This window comes from Mytilus californianus, unplaced genomic scaffold, assembly GCF_021869535.1.
Source record: "Mytilus californianus isolate M0D057914Y unplaced genomic scaffold, xbMytCali1.0.p SCAF_11, whole genome shotgun sequence".
In the NCBI taxonomy this organism is placed as follows: Eukaryota; Metazoa; Mollusca; class Bivalvia; order Mytilida; family Mytilidae; genus Mytilus; species Mytilus californianus.
Genome location: NW_026262593.1, coordinates 19,206,605 through 19,224,051, shown reverse-complemented (window position 1 = coordinate 19,224,051; position 17,447 = coordinate 19,206,605). Strand labels below are relative to the sequence as shown.

The 17,447-nt window shown below is 32.4% G+C and overlaps 1 long non-coding RNA gene across 1 annotated transcript in view; it reads right to left on the bottom strand.

The window, feature by feature from the left end:
- Window positions 1–1,287: 1,287 nt before the first annotated feature.
- Window positions 1,288–17,447, bottom strand: part of LOC127720737 (uncharacterized) — a 34,444-nt gene continuing 18,284 nt past the window's right edge. Inside the window, exons 3-5 of the long non-coding RNA XR_007990974.1 lie at window positions 14,711–14,776; window positions 9,034–9,114; window positions 1,288–1,363 (exon numbers count right to left, since the gene is read on the bottom strand). This is a non-coding gene — a long non-coding RNA (uncharacterized LOC127720737). The remainder of the gene's footprint in view (window positions 1,364–9,033; window positions 9,115–14,710; window positions 14,777–17,447) is intronic.

Genomic DNA, 17,447 nt, shown 5'->3' with positions numbered 1-17,447 from the left:
GTAAGACAATTGAGTTAAATACGATTGCACTAATTGTGTTAGTAGTGACAAATCTTACTTGAAGAACCACACTGATCTCCAAAACAAATACATAGAAAATAATATCTTCAAAATGCTGGATTTTTTTAATTGACCAAATATTTGTTGAGTTTGACGGATAGATATTTCAACAGACAGTGTGTACTACAATTGGTACAAATTGTGCAACGCTATTGACCGATTTGTTGTTGTACTCAAGAAGCAGATTTGATACTGTAGAACCTTCCCAAAGACAAAAAGAAAATAGCATCTTTCATTTCACCTTCAGATATATCGATGATGTCCTGTCACTCAGTAACCCACATTTCAATGAGTGCTTACATCTCATATATTGCAGTGAGCTTGATATTAGGAATACTCCCGAAAGTAGAAGGTCTGCTACATATCTTGATTATTTCCTCGGTTTTAACACAAGGGGACGACTTCAAACTAGTATCTATGACAAACGTGATGATTTAAACTTTTCAATTATCAACTTCACATTTCTCATCAATAACATATCCTCTGCTCTGTCGTATGGGGTTTGCATATCTCAAATATTACATTCCGCTCGTGCATGTTCAAATTATACGGACTTTGTTAACAGTGGGGTGCTCCTAAAATAAAACTGTCCTAACAGCGTTATGATAAAAAACGACTGAAATCAAAACTACATACGTTTTATGGTCACCATCACAAATTGTTCGACCGATACGATATGCTTGTGTCTCAATTCATTAGCGACATGTTTTCGTGGTCTTCGATCTTTAAGTACAGTATAGGCTTTGATATGTAATTTTACCAAATGTGTCCTATTCCCGATTGTGACATTTTTACTGTGTGTGGAATTGCATGGCGGACAATGTTTGCATAGCAGAAGACGCTTACCCTATCGACAGACATGGTCTCACTCCTTTCGGAGTTCATGCGATTCCTTCGGTGTTTGTTTGTTTGTTGCCTTGTTTTGTTTTCTAATCGATTTACGAGAATTGAACATCGGTTAATTACTACTGCCTTAATTTGGCATACCATCTAGGATAGCGCATAAGACTTAGATATGGAGCTTATGTTAACTTATGTTTACTTATCCCGCACAATCACAAGGTATACAAAAAAATAACTGATATTGGTTTAATGGATTATTTCAATGAGATGAAATGAAAGTATTATTTTATATGAAATTTATCTTTAAATTGCATGTGTTTTCTAAATAAAAATTATATTTAAATTGCTGTATGTGTAACATGCAAGTAAATTTAGACGACAAGAAAATCTTCACTTTAGTTTATTGAACTGCAACTATTCTCTTTCCGACGCTTCCGACATGCATGATCGTCTTGCGAAACTGAAAGATAACAAATATATGTGTTATTTAGCTCTACACGAATATGGCGGCGAAAATGTCCGAATAGTTTTAAAAATAGTTTTAATACAATTTCTGATATGTTAAACTTTTGATTATGGGTATTTACAACAAGGAATGTGAACAATTATGTTATGTAATAGTAGTAAGATTCCAATTACCAAAAACATGTCAGATGAAATGAATCAAATCTTTAGTAAGCGTTTTGTAAAAACTAGAAGAAAAACGTTTATTTTTTTTTAGTGAAATATGAAAATAAGAAGACTTGGTATAATTGCAACTAGACAACTATCCACCTGGCGACAATAGGACAACAGTATAAATGACTACTGGTAAGCGTACAATACGACTTATAACCATGAGGAAAATCATCCCATATGGTCAGCTATCAAAGGTCCAGTGGTGACAACAAAAATATTGAAATACTTCAACAGAGAACCTAACACCAGGAACTAAGAATTATTATTGAAATGTTTGACAGAATTGAGTTAAATTAACAGTTATAATAAAAGAAGAAGATGTGATATGATTACCAATGAGACAACTATCCACCAGAGTTTAAATAAAGTGCATGTCCTTTTTATCTCGTAAACATATTTGGATAATCAATAGTGCACAAACAGAACATTTGGATAAGGGAAAATGAATGGCTAGTGAAAATAACCAAATGTAACGGAATGTTTTATTTGATGCAATTTGACAATAAAATAGAAGGCGCTCTGAGGACCCAAGTCGCCTGAAAGATTAAGTATTGCACAATCAGGCGGTTATAGCGTAAAGATGATTGAAATGTTAGTGAAAATTAAAAACTGTTATATCTTGGAACCTAATGAATATTAAGATAGAAAATTACATGCGGAAAATTGCACAATTCAGATTTTTCTGAAAGAAAATTTTAACAAAATTTGCACATTGTCACTCTTATGGTTAATTTGAGAATATTGTAAGTGACACAAAATATTCACTTAAAAGGTGAATATATAGGGCACAAGTGTGGTAAACTATAAAGGAGGTACTTGCATGTGATCTATATTTACAGGTCCAAAAACAATATTGAAAAAAAATAAATCTATGTATTATTCTGGAAAAAGCACAGAAAGGTCTTTTCGGTAACGTCAAAACTGCATTTATTGTCACGTCACTGATAACCAAGGCTACCTGTTTCTTTAATTTGTATTTCCTCCTCAAATTTTGCTGTTTTGGTTAAATAGATTGTTTATGGCTTTGAAACAAGAAGATGTGACTAAGCTACAGTCTCGTCTAGGGGTAGTTGGTGTGTTGTAATGGATTTCACGACTTATGTTTTAAGGAAATAAACAATATTCATCATAAATCAAATAGCAATTGGAAATTCGCTTATTTTGTTCCAATTGATTGACCGGTAAAGGAAATGAGTGATTTTGCTATCTATAACAAGTGGGTTCGACATAATTTTACCTCGAATGTTCTATATAAATTGTACAATTTTGTCAAAACTCCCATAGAAAGCTTAAATTCTCTTATGTTATTGAAATTAGTTGACCGGTACAAAAAATGGAAAGATTTGATACCATTTGGTGGCTGTGTTGTATATAATCCCCCCTCTAATGCTCTGAAATATATAGCAAATTCATATATAGCAAGAGAAAATTCAATTAATTTATTGAAACAATCATTGACCTGTAAAGAAAAATATGAATAGGTTAACCATGGACAGGTGTTTTCTACATTAGTTTACCTCTTATTTTCTAATTAAACAGTAACTTTTAAAATTAAATAAATAGCACGCTGGAATTCCCTTATATTATTGAAATCGATTATCCGGTAAAGAAAATTTTTAATTTTGCGGCCTAATTTTATAGCAGAAAAAATAATGTGTATCTTAACTCATTTACTAAACTGAAATTCCCTTATTTAATCAAAATGTATTGATCAGTTCAGTAAATGCATAATTTTGCAACCTATGACTGTCTGTTTTTATATATCTCAACCTTTCAATGTTTTACAGAGATAGCACATTTTTATCGTAACTCATTTAGTAACCTGAAATTCCTTTACTTCAATTTCCGAAATGAAAAAAAAACATCATTTACTTTCTAAAATTAAATGTTTCATTGAAATTACTCAACATTTTAAACCGGGCAATAAAAGAAAAATTCTGAAGAGGATAAAAAATTGGCTTTAGTACATGTTAAAATGATCTGACACCATTTAAACCTTGAAAACTAGAAAAAAAAATGAATAAGACAAACTGTTAACTGCCTGCTTATTAATGCAAACGACAACGACAAATTTCGATCATGTTAGTAAGCTAGGTTATAATTGTAGTAAGTTCATGTCATTTTCATATCCAGTTTTACAGTTTGCATTTTTTTTTCTAGAAAAAACAAGCATATATAAAAATATTTAGATTGTAATATAATGTTAACATTCAATGCTGTATAGAACTGAGCAGAAATACAACATACATACATGTATCATGTACATGATTCAAAGTTGCTATCTAAATTTGTTTTCAGTGGAAATTTAAAATTTTGAAAAACAGGTAATTATTACTAGATGTAGAATCACAAAATAGTTCAAAGTTTGGTGATATATGTGGAACGCATCTATTCAATCGAAATTGAAATAAAGGATACCACATATACAGTAAAGTCTGTATCATGTCTTGACTTACATTTAGTAATTGACAATAAGGTTGATAGAAAAAAAACGACACGACTAAAAGCATAATTTCAGCTTCCCAATTAGGAAATGTCGTTTATGTAACGACATTTCAGCAGGTTCTGCATATGAAGTATAAAACGCCTAGTTGATAGGATATTCCAGATATTGCGTTTCCTATGATCAATATTTCCTTGACAGAGAGTTCCAGTTTACAAGAAAGCTTTTGAGCCAAGTGTTCCAAATGGTAAAATTGATGTCATTACTTCGAAATGTTTACAGACGCCATTACGTATGGAACCGTAATAGGATATTTGTGTCACAAATTTCAACAGATATGTTCCAATAGTCATAATCACAATACGGTCCTTTTTTCTCCGATTGTGACATCACCAAAAGGAAATTTGAGATTAGTACTTGCCATGAGCAACATCCAGTAGCGGGATATTCTTACCCTTTCGTAGCATCAGAAATATTTTTAGGTTACGTGTTGCTCGGTCTTTAGTTTTCTTTGTAGTGTTTTGTGGATTTGTTTGTTTTTACGTCGTCTTTTTTTCCATGGTGTTGTCAGTTTTCCTTCGTATTATGAGTTTGGATTGTCTGCTTGATAACTTAATTCGTGATTTCGTCGATAAAAAAACATTAAATCTTAGTTATGGATAAAGCAACTGTTTGTATTATGTTGACTAGGTGAATCGGTTATGTTTTATAATTCAAACCATGTTGATTAATTCAGTATACTCGTTATCTGTTTTTTGTTGAACATACTTTTCATAAATAGTCATGTCCATGAACCAATCAAAGCAAACATTTCTAATACCATATTGCCTATGAGTCATTTCATTTCTTGTCCGTATATAATTTCTATAACTCTCTGTGTATAAGTTATGCGACTGTATATGTTTTCCTCCAATTACAGGTTTATTCTTTTATTGTATTGTTAATGCACGACAAAATGATACATATATGTAGCACTTTGTGCTTTAAGCTCGGTTTTAAGTATATATTCACTTTACTTTTTAAAACTGCTGAAACCTGATTTGACTTTTCCTCAGTAGAGTGTTCTGTGAAAAATTATAAACGTTTATATATTTATGTCTTTGAAAGGATATTTTCCAAAGTAGTGATCTGTGGTTATCAAATAGTCTACTAGAAATATCTATGATTTGATGAAATTGCACCTTGTGTTTCGAATATCATTTAGGTCATATTCAACCAAGATCGTACATTCTCATCGGGTACTCTAGCCCAATTAATTTGTATGAACTATAATAATCGGTTACATTAATTATTGAATAATAATCCATCGAAATGCAATTATTTTTTTAAGGAAACAACACCTGGTGATTCAGCAACTGCTTAAATAATTATTAATATTATATTTCGTTGTTAGAACTAGTGGTTGACATTTTTGTTTGTTTTTAGATTTATAACATAATGTTTTTTTTCTTATTGTCCATAGTGCTTTATTTGCTATTGTGTTAATTTCATTTACCTTGTATCCCTATCGAGGTCATCTTTGCTATTACACTAACTAATGAATAATGTAAACTTCATCATCTATAAATCCCTAAATACAGAGGCGGGATAATTTTCGATAGAGTTTAATATTTAATATTAATTCAGTTTTAAATCTATCTCATTTAAATATTATTACGTCCAACAATTGTATTTGGCTATAAGAGATATCAAGTGGGAATTTTAAAAGCGAGTGCATACTTTTTACAATTTGGTAAAATTTATTACGCGATTGTTTGCTACTTTTGAATGATAAAAAATCCCTCATCTATGTAGACAAATAGAAGAGAAACGTCAGACGAGTGTGCAAACCGAGTGTAGAAACGATTTCCTATATTCTAACATCAGATAAACTAGCCGCCACTAATATTATATAATTATAGTTTGTTCTTATGGTGTACTGTTTCACCACTGGTCAAGGTTAGGGGAGGGTTGGCACCTACAATAATGTTTACCCTCGCCATATTCTATATGTGCCTGTCACAAGTCAGAAACCTATAATTGAGTGGTGGTCGTTTTTTGCTGTTTCTCATATTTGTCTTTCGTTTATTGTTTTGCATAGTTTGATTTTGTGTTGTGTCGTTGCACCACTGTCCAAAGTTAGGTTGAGGGTTGGAGCCTTCAAACATATTTAACTCCGCCACATTATGTAACTGTCTGTCCTAGTTCAGGAGTCTGTAGTTCAGTGGTTGTTGTTGGTTTATGTCTGTCATATTTAGTTTTCGTACATTGTTAAGTAATAAACTAGGTCTCTAGTTTTCTAAAATTGAATTGTTTCATATCTTTCATGTCGAGGCCTTTTATAGTTGTTGAAGGCCGTACGGTTGCCTATAATTGCTTACATCCATTTCATTTGAACTTTGATGGATACTTGTCTCAATGGCAATCATATCACATCTTCTTATTTTTGGCTCACCTGGCCCAAAGGGCCAAGTGAGCTTTTCTCATCACTTGGCGTCCGTCGTCGTCCGTCGTCGTCTGTTAACTTTTACAAAAATCTTCTCCCCTGAAACTACTTGGCCAAATTTAACCAAGCTTGGCCACAATCATCATTAGGGTATCTAGTTTTAAAAATGTGTGCGATGATCCCGCCCGCCAACCAAGATTGCCGACATGGCTAAAAATAGAACAAAGGGGTAAAATTTAGTTTTTGGCTTATATCTCTGAAACTAATGCATTTGGAGCAAATCTGAAACGGGCTAAAAATGTTCATCAGGTTAAGATCTCAATGCCCTGAATCAGACAACCCGTTGTTGGGTTGCTGCCCCTGAATTAGTATTTTTAAGGAAATTTTGCAGTTTTTGGTTATTATCTTGAATATTATTATAGATAGAGGTAAACTGTAAACAGCAATAATGTTCAGCAAAGTAAGATCTACAAATAAGTAAACATGACCAAAATTGTCAATTGACCTCTTAAGGAGTTATTGTCCTTGATAGTCAATTTTTAACCTCTAAACTTTCAAACTTAGACTTGAATTTCTTAATCTGAGTAAACTACAGATCATATAAACACGCTTCGTCTTGAAGGATATCACAAAACTTCATCTGTTTTCTGTCCTGATAATTATAATGTCAAACAATGACAATTTTGCTTTAATTTGTTTCTAAGATAACGTAAAAAGATAGCGTCATACTCATTTTGTTTAGTTGTTTTTCTTTTTGTTGTAACGTGTTAATTAATATTCAATTGTTATCACACACTTTTTAAAAATAGATATAAATTTCACGACTTTATTATCCCCATTTTAATTTTCAAATTTCTTTAAAGTAATGAAAGACATTGATCACAAATATATAAAGTAAAATACTAGTACTTGAAAGTATATATCTTTTTTATAAATCTCGATAAACTTGGCACATTTTAAAAGTAAAATTCTTTATGTCTACATATGTCTACATTATTTTATTAAACATCATGTAAAACCTGATCGCTTCATCGTTATTACCTGTTTTACTCGAGCTCCGCTTTCAGTCGGAAAATACTTTTAAATTAGTTTAAAAACAAACAGTAATAACCAAAAAATATGCAAAAATAAAACAATTTTCTATGTTAAACTGTTGTAGTTTAAACAATTATGGTCCGTTTTTAATTTTTTTTTTACACCATTCGATTTCTTTTTAAAGGTAGAAGTTTTATATAATACAGCGCCACCTTGTTATCAATAATTTGCGGATTTCCCACAGTTGCGCTAAAATTACCGGACTCGATAAAATCACGTGACTGATAAGAAATTCCAGATGCCATTTACAACCGCGGTATCACAGATAGCAACCAAATTGGTCTTGCCGCTGAGACAATAATTGGATAAATCCTATGACTTTAGTACAGAGCTTTGCAGGTCATAAATACATGCTAATTATGTTATTCCTTTTCATTTTACTTTCATGGTTTGACCAAATACTGATGCTTTTCGAAATGATATTGAAAAGTGAAGGTCAAACAGATCGTAAGCATTGATTGGTCACAAGATGTGCATTTAAAAAATTGTAATTCCTTATATAAAAATCATTTGTTTTTGGTTAATACAAAATGTACCATAACAGTAAGCAATTGCCTTATAGTATATGGAGTGTTCATGTGTTTTTTTTTCAGGTGTGTACAGTGACTACTTTGAAATTTTTCTGTCTTTTACAACATAATTTCCCCCGGTTTGTTATTGTCAGGTCAATTCAAACAGACATACAAATAAATCTAACAAAGACTTTAACAAAACAATTATGTTAAAGGGGCATTAGTTACGAGAAATAAAAAAATATGAAAATATGATTTGCTTTGGTTCAATCATCAATGAAAGTCAAATAGTGAAATAAAAATTCGCTTTTAGCAGCTAGTTTGATTCAATTTTGTCAAAAAAAGCAAAGAAACATCGCTGATGAATTATTCACTTGTAAGTGAATAATTCGACCTCATTCAATCCATATTCATGTGACCTTCAATTTAACCCATTAGCTAGAGATGGGTTATTAATGAACAAGGCGTGTTCAGCTATTAAAAAGAAAGAAATGAATGTCAACATTGAAAGTGGAACAATGGTAAACCTTTTGGTTGACTGATTCGATCTACAAAAGCTCATTCTTATACAGGTAAAAATGATGATTAACATATTTTGTAAACCTATAATATGAAATCAAACAGACCTAGAAAAATCCAATTGCACGTGTTCACCCTCTATCCATAACTATATTTATGTTTATATCGGGTGATATGACCGTCGGAGTCTTCGGAGATCACCTCGATGGTTTATAAGTTGGCGTCTAGACTAAAATACACACGAAATGCATATACATATTACCGAGTACATGCATCGTAAATTGTTTACTTTAGACTTTTTATAATTTGAAAATACGTTATAGTGCGTTATAAATCAAATGTGAGAATTTGGATCAAATCGGTGAACATGAATTTGACAGCTGATGCCCCTTTAAGCAATTGGCTTATAATATAAGGTGTATGTTCGTTTTTTTTAAAAATTTTCTTCAGGTGTGTACCTTGGCTCTTCGAACATTTGCTTGTCAACATAATGTTATCTGAGTCACCATTGTTGGGACTTACAATCAGAGGAAACGAAGCTGAAAAAGAATAAACAGTCGTAGAACGATAACGAAAAAACATCAACAAACAAAAGTGTGAAATTTACAATGTCATTGGTAATTAAAGTAACAAAATCACTGAATCATAGACTGAACAAAGCGTGAATAATGACTGGTATCTCTAATAATATTGAAAATGATTTACTATTGATTTAATTATCTTTAATTTGTATGTGATGTTTTGTAAACGCCTTTTTATTGAGTTTTTATTTTTTAGTTGTTGAAATGCGTTTGTTGTTAATGATTTTTCTGATTTGAATTCACAAGCAGGTATATTTTCATTCCTAGAAGTTTAAAAACAGGGATATTGATTCAGGGAGCAGTAGATTACCGATCTTCAATTCTCATCAATCGATTTAAAAGACAAACAAAGGTAACAAACAAAAACAAAGGGATTGGGTAAGGTGGGTATAGGAATATGACATTAACTCCCTTTACAGTCTGATCATGAATCAAGATTAAATGTTCATTTTCCCTTTTTACTGCATTAAATATATATATACAGTTCATTTTAGTATTATACGAAAATCATGTCTTTAGGCACTGTTAATGACGTTCCTATATGAACTAGTTTGTAAAGTATGGTAACAAATAACTAAAGATAGTAACGAACTTAATTTGTATTGTTTGCATGATATTCATCTTAATATTGTTTTGGTTTAAAACCACTGTTGTTAGATTTATGCACTTTTATTACGAATTCCATCACGGGGAAAACTTATTTCCACAAGGGATATTTAGTTTTCCTCTCGGAAAAAAAAAACTTTTCCAAATATTCGTTTCCCCAAGGAAAAACCCTAGACATTTTCTTGCAATACTATTTTCTCAAAGGAAGTTAGTTGATTTAAATTTTCGTGAAAGAAAATCTGGTTCATTAAATATTGTGTTGAAGAAATTTCAAACAAACTATTTCTTAAGAGGATTTTTTTTTGTACATCATGTTACCTTTTAAGAAAAGAGGACCAAATATTCCCTTAATGGAAATTTTAAAAACAAAATTTTTATTTTTGACATTCTCAGAAAAGTATTTACTTAATTTTATAGAAACAAAATTATCATTCGGATCTCTGCTGATTTTTTCAGTTTACCTAAAATATATCAATTGGTTTTTTGTGTGTTTTTTCCCCTAAAGTGTTTGATATTTCAACAACCAGTCAAAAAGTCAATATTATATATATCATGTATGTTTTATTGTTCTAGGTAAATATATAATGGTGTATTAAAAACGTTTGATATGAAAAGATAATTTCCCCTTTATTCTTATTCAATGTGAAGATGTTCCTTCTGCTTTTTACACTATTTAGGAACATAAAATCCGTTCTTTTTTGTTGGGTGTTGATCGGTTAATCGCTGTCTCATATATACCCAGCATACAAATTAAAAATGCAGCTAAAAAGAATCGTTTAAGCCTGTGATCTTCAAAATATTTAAGCAGTATAAACTATCAAATGATTGCTTTCAGATGTCCACAAAGATATGAATCTGTCAGATATATCAATAATAGTTTCATCTTTCATATTTACATTAAGCTTTCAAATTTACAGCCTCATCAAAAAAAAAAAAAAAAAAACATTTTGAGAAAAGATACGATACGAGTCAAATATTTTTAAGGTTAAGGCATTTGTTCACATTTAAATTTACCAAAAAAAGGAAAATGTGGTACATATTATATGTAATCATCTATATTATAAAATAGGTCTACCATGACACGCACATATTTGTAGCATCACACCAAGTGATACATACATTTAAATAAATATTTTTGAGACGGTCACCAAATTTATTATACTATTCAATTATAAATATTTATATATGTCGCGTTTATTCTTTCCACATGATGGAAATGTCATCAGTTCTTCAAGAAGAAGCATTAACTTTCACGAGCTTCTTTTTTCCACTTTTCCCTTTACTATATACAATCGTCAGCATTAAAAATTGACAAAAAATAATAATCCTCGGAGTTCAGTATTTTTGTGATTTTACTTTTTTCCAAAACCTTATTTTCCAAAGAAAAGTTAGAAGTATGTCCAGTACACGATGTAGTGACGATATCGCCGATATTATCAACTTCGTTCATGATTTTATACCTGCTCACAACATTGTCTACATAGTCCCCTTTTCTGTCTACAACGTTGAAATCGCCGACATCGTCTACATCGTGACGAAATCGTCTACATCGTCCCCCTTTTCTGTCTACATCGATGACATCGCCGACATCGTGATGTTGACAACATCGTGAAATCGCCGACATCGTCCCCCTTTCCTGTCTACATCGTTGACATCGCCGATATCGTGATGTTGACAACATCGTGTACATCGTCCCCCTTTCCTGTCTACATCGTTGACATCGCCGACATCGTAATGTTGACAACATCGTGACGACATCGTCTACATCGTTTTTTCGTTTTTCTTGCTGTCGACGTCGTTGACATCACCAACATCGTGACGACACCGTCTACATCGTCCAACTTCCCTGTCTTCATCGTTGACATCGCCCATATCATGATGTTGACAACATCGTGAAATCTCCGACATCGTCCCCCTTTCCTGTCTACATCGTTGACATCGCCGATATCGTGATGTTGACAACATTGTGACGACATCGTCTACATCGTCTCCCTTTCCTGTCTACATCGTTGACATCGCCGACATCGTAATGTTGACAACATCGTGACGACATCGTCGACATCGTTTTTTCGTTTTTCTTGCTGTCTACATCGTTGACATCACCAACATCGTGACGACACCGTCTACATCGTCCAACTTCCCTGTCTTCATCGTTGACATCGCCCACATCATGATGTTGACAACATCGTGACGACATCGTCTACATCGTCCCCCTTTCCTGATTACAACGTTGACATCGCCCACATCGTGATGTTGACAACATTGTGACGACATCGTCTACCATGTTGGCAATGTCAATCATGTAGAGACAATAAGTTTATCAATTTCAATTTCAAATAATGTATTCATATTACGTCTGTGTCGATGTTCTTTAAAGAAGAACTTATTTGGACAGTTTTTTAATGTTTGCAAATTTGCAAATCTCTATCCTCCTCCTCCTCCTCCTCCTCCTCCTCCTCCTCCTCCTCCTCCTCCTCATCATCATCATCATCATCATCATCATCATCATCATCATCATCATCATCATCAACATCATCATCATTATCATCATCATCATCATCATCATCATCATCATTTTTGCAATGTTGACATTATTGATTACGTTGTAAAACAGTGTTTTGACATTGTTTTTTTCGCGATGTCGGGAATTCAAAATTAATAATATAAAACACGAGTAATGTGTTAGCGATATTGGCAATATCAACGATGTAGACAAGAGTATGAAACGATATCGACAACGTTGTACACTATCGTGTTGACATTGTCTACTTCGCTATATAGTCAATGCAACGATGTACACAAAAGTATGAAACGATATCGACAACGTTGTACAATATCGTGTCAACATTGTCTACCTCGCGATATCGTCAATGTCAACGCTGTAGACAGGAGTATGAAACGATATCGACAATCTTGTACAACATCGTGTCGACATTGTCTACTTCGCGATATTGTCAATGTCAACGACGTAGACAAGAGTACGAAACGATATTGACAATGTTGTACAATATCGTGTCGACATTGTCTACTTCGCGATATTGTCAATGTCAACGATGTAGACAAGAGTATGAAACGATATCGACAGCGTTGTACAATATTGTGTCGACATTGTCTACTCTGCGATGTCAACAATATCGGTTCTACTTTGTACACTGGACATGAATGAATAACATGGACATGAATGATTAACGAAAAGGTATCCGGTGTTGGTCCTATTGTTAGGAATTTTATATATGACGTCATAATCAATGTAAACAGAGAAACACTATCTTCCTGGTTTTAAAGTATAGTTTAATCAAAAACATAATAATTTAGTCTATACCTAAAACAACGAATAAACAAAGTCGTCTTATTACTGATCTGTGTGCAAAAATACGTCTAAATGCTCCGAGAAGAGTTTTGAATAAAGACAGCGGCTGTCTACAGAACAAGAACACGGAAATTCACAAAGGCAACTGTTGCAAATAGAAAGTTAACGATATTGATTTTATATTGAGTTTTCGTTTTAATATGAGGCAGTTGTTATCAGTGAGAGATGACGAATTAGGACGAAAAAGTAATCGAAATACGGAAACTTTTCCGATGAAGTTAAGGATTTTAGTTATGACGTCATTTTTAATGTAAACAAAGAAACGCTTACGTCAGGTAAATTTTCTTTCATATTTCAGAAAGATTTAAATATAGATGTAATACTTTATATATTTAAACGACGCAGAAACATGGTCGGCTTGTAATTCTTAAAAGATACTGAAATGTGACTGATTGACCAGGTGAGTTTCCAAAGAGAACACATTTTGTTTGCTATATAAAATTGTATGTTGAATAAGCTCTAGACTTATTTTAAGGTGTAAGGAATTTATTTTAATTGTTTAACTGCCAATGTTCTTTCGGTAACCAATAACAACAAATTTGCGGGACACCATATGATGCTCCTTCCTATTTTACGAAAAGTTTTCTGTCAAACGAGACCGGAAGAGATAAACAATACCGGCAAAGATGTCTGCGCAAAAGCAGAAAGCTGAAAAAAATTGAACGAGTTTTGATTCATAAGTATTTTGATTGTTTTATTGATTTTTGTTTTTATTGAATTCTCGTCCTTACAAAAGTTGTACCGAAGATATTGCGGGTTAAACCTAGTTCTACAGCTAACTAAACCTTCCAACTTGAATGACAGTTGTGTATAGCTCATTTATATTGACAGAATACATACCATATCAAACTAATGACAAGTCGACCAATTTTAAGACACCTCGGATCGGTTTGAAAGACATCTCGGGCCATTTATGAAGGCTATACAGAGTTGAAAGATTACAAGAACCACTTATGATATTTTCATCGCATTATTCCAGCTAGAAAGGCAGAAATGTGAAGATGTTTGCTGTTTTATTAATTTTATGAATACATCGTTTCATTTTATTGGGTTTTCTAATAAATGTATAAAACAGTAATTTAGGATCGGGGGATATTTCAAAACAAAATATACAATGAGAGGAACTGATATGGTATATAACTTTTGAGAAAAGTAAAATAAAAGAAATAATTGAGTGGTCCGAGTTGTCTTAAACATACCATAAAAAGGAGGTCCGCTTTGTCTTTGAATCTGATAAGTATAAGCGTCCTTAAATGGGTCAGTGTTTTAACTGGTCGAAGTTGTCTTCCAAACTAGTTCGAGTGGTCTTTCATACTGGTCCAACTTTTCTTTCAAACTGGTCCGAATTGTCTTTAAATTGGGTGAGCAACCAAAACAGACATAATAGGTTAATGTGGCAATAAGTGGGATCTAGCAGCAAAAACTGTGTAAATATACATCACAGATATACAACACAACTGACTAAACAATTCAAACACACATACAACAAAATCTAACAACAAAAAAACAAACTATCATAAGCAATTGGCTTATAATATAGGCGTGTGTGCACGTGCTGAATTATCTTTAGATGTGTACCTTGACTTTTCGAACATTTGCTTGTCAATGCTTTGTCTTCCGGATCACCATTGTTGGTTCTTGGAGCTAAAAAAGAATAAAGAGACATCTGGAAAAATACCGAAAAAATAAAACAACACATCAACAAACAAAAGTGTGGAATTTTACATTGTCCTTGATAAATAAAGTAACAAAACCACTGAACTATTGAACCCTCAAACCGAACATGTTAAGCGTATTTGAAATTTTGTTTATCTTTCGATAAACATCAGAAAAATGGTGACAAAGCATTTGTTGATGCCGTTGTTACCATGGTAACGTGTACCCTTGTATTTTGGCTCAAAATGTTATATAGTTGAAGTAGACAAATTCCAAGCAGTTATCATGCACACATTACAATGTTGATGACTATTGTAACATTTGTTTCATTTGAGGGTATAGCTAACGCTTTGACTAAAATAGATTTGGCTCGTTTAATTTTCTTAAAAATATTGACAAAGTATTTATTTTAACCTGTTGACTTAGTTGTTTATTTTTATAGTGATTAAGATTATACCACAATGTTGACTGCTGTACCCCAGTTTTTGACATGCAAAACCTATTATGTCTGTTTGTTTTGGTCACACATTGTTATCAATGTAATGGAATTTTATTCGAATGTCATACAAGTGAGAGGTTAAGCTAGATATAAAACCAGGTTTAATCCACCATTTTTTACATTAGGAAATACCTGTACCAAGTCAGGAATATGACAGTTATTTTCCATTCGTTTAATGTGTTTGAGCTTTTGATTTTGCCATTTGTTTCCGTTTTGAATTTTCCTTGGAGTATGGAATTTTTGTTATTTTACTTTGACAAAAATATAAAATAAATCATGAAATTTTAACCACACAATTTACAGGAATGGTTTCTGTGGTTAATAGCAGTTTGAAAAACACAAATTTTGATCTTTGAGAAGCTTGATTCCTCTTCATTTTAGTATGTGATTAAAACGTTCAGCTGATTTTTAAAGAGTTAACCCCCTTTAGTGTTCTGTACCCCAATGAATATAACAATTAATAAGTAAGATAGAAGATACAAATTCATTCTAAAAAAGGGGGAAAGTGGAGACACTTATTAACATAAAGGAATATTCATTGTTTTCAAGAAGGTTAATTAAAGGCATTTTGCTTAAACGGATTACACACTTTTGCATCCGCACCTATTTATATTGAGGTTATCAATTTAAATTATTGCTGTTGCCAAGTAATATTTTTTAACAAAAGGTTTGGGATTCAGGTTGCTAACATGGTTGCTATAAATTTCATTTTTGTTATTTTGTAAAATAATTTTCACCTTGATATCAAAATATTCCATAAACTGTTACAGATGGGGGATGAACATGAAATGCTAAACAGTTGGGATATCATTGGTTAAAAGCAATTCGCGTGGAGATCGTGTATATTTAATATTGGGTCAGTGGGCGTGTTTTATTCTAATACACGGTTAGTAGTGGTGTTACGTCCCTTTATAGAAACAACATGACTTTGATGAAATTCTGAAACATTTCGCACAGACAACAAATGAAGACATTGATGATAAAAGATTGAAAATAAACGCAGAAAACACATTAAAAACTAACAAATTGCTATTGCTGGAATTTATATTCACCAATGGAAGTAGGCGACTTGATCACTTTAATAGGGCATTAGTCTAAATTCCACATGCTAGATAGTCGGTAAGATAAATTCTTTACAAGTGTGCTAGTGACCTAATACGATATATAAGGAGTCAGTAAATTCAATATGGGTTCGAGCTTCGCTCTCATCCAATATGAAATTTATTGACCTCGTATATATCGTATTAGGTCACTAGGATATTATGTAACTCATGTTATATAAGATATGTAGATATAAGAAGATGTGGTATGAGTGCCAATGAGATAACTCTCCATCCAAGTCACCATTTGTAAAAGTAAACCATTAGAGGTCAAAGTACGGCCTTCAACACGGAGACATGGCTCACACCGAACAGCAAGCTATAAAGGGCCCAAAAATTGACTAGTGTAAAACCATTCAAACAGGAAAACCAACGGTCTAATCTATATAAAAAACGAGAAATGAGAAACACTTATGAACCAAATCAACAAACGACAACCATTGAACATCAGGTTCCTGACTTAGGACAGGTGCAAACAAATGCAGCGGGTTTCAACGTTTTAAAAGGCGCCAACCTTCACCCTAACCTGAAACAATAGTGTAACATCACAACATAGAAAGACACACTATAAAATATCAATTGCAATGGTTTAACTCAATCAAAAGACATATTAACAAAAACAAGTGAACATACACTGAACGAATAAATTTGATCTATGACACAATGAAAATACAAAATTAATAAAACAAGGGGGTTAGATGTAAAACAATATCAGAAAGACAACAATAACCTTTGACAAAATGCTGCCAAATAAAATAACGTACATAAAAATAAAAATAGTTCTGTTGTATGGTATACATGGAGTACAGAAATATTTTACATGTAATATACTTTTAGTTTTGTGTCACATCATTTTTTACTTTTAACAATTCAATAAATATAAGAAGAACACATCTAAAGTATTTGTTAAGATCCACTATTAAATAGTTATTAAGATTTTGCGTTTTAGCTTGAATTGATGTTCTAATACTATTGTATCAATTTTGTGCAAAAATACCAGGTGAGCCATACAGCATTCTTGGAGCCTCGAGATTTACGTTTTTGGTCCCAAACTTGAAAC